This window comes from Pseudophryne corroboree, chromosome 4 (assembly GCF_028390025.1).
Source record: "Pseudophryne corroboree isolate aPseCor3 chromosome 4, aPseCor3.hap2, whole genome shotgun sequence".
NCBI lineage: Eukaryota > Metazoa > Chordata > Amphibia > Anura > Myobatrachidae > Pseudophryne > Pseudophryne corroboree.
Genome location: NC_086447.1, coordinates 634,048,492 through 634,048,985, shown reverse-complemented (window position 1 = coordinate 634,048,985; position 494 = coordinate 634,048,492). Strand labels below are relative to the sequence as shown.

General features: G+C 38.7%; 1 non-coding gene across 1 annotated transcript; it reads right to left on the bottom strand.

The window, feature by feature from the left end:
- On the bottom strand, positions 1-93 carry TRNAI-UAU (transfer RNA isoleucine (anticodon UAU)). The gene is given in 2 exon segments: positions 1-36; positions 56-93. It is a non-coding gene; the product is annotated as a tRNA-Ile (tRNA).
- Between the last annotated feature and the right edge of the window lie 401 nt (positions 94-494).

Here is a 494-nt window from a genome sequence, read left to right as displayed (position 1 = left end):
TGCTCCAGGAGAGGCTTGAACTCACAACCTCGGCATTGCTCAACAGATACTGTATTATAAGTACCACGCGCTGACCAATTGCGCCACTGGAGCACTTTGCAGCATTAATTGGTTATGCTAGATGTGGATTTTATTCAATACAATCAGTACAGTCATAAGAATTGAAAAAGAAAATCATTTTTGGTGATGAATGATGAGCAACAAAGGAACATGCATGCCAGATGGCACTTGAATAAGCTGTCCACTGTGATAGAAAAGGTTTAAAAAACAACAACAACAACAACAACAACAATGTTATCATAATTAATGTCATATTTTAGCTTCTGTGGTCATTTTTTACAAGCTAAACACTGCAAGACTGTTTTACAGTTGAAGCAAGGATAAAATATCAACTCTAGTGATGAGACACTTGCTGTAATGACTTCCAACTCAGACGGGACTTAAACCCACAACCACTGGCTTAGGAGAACAGTGCCTTATCCATTATGCCAGTG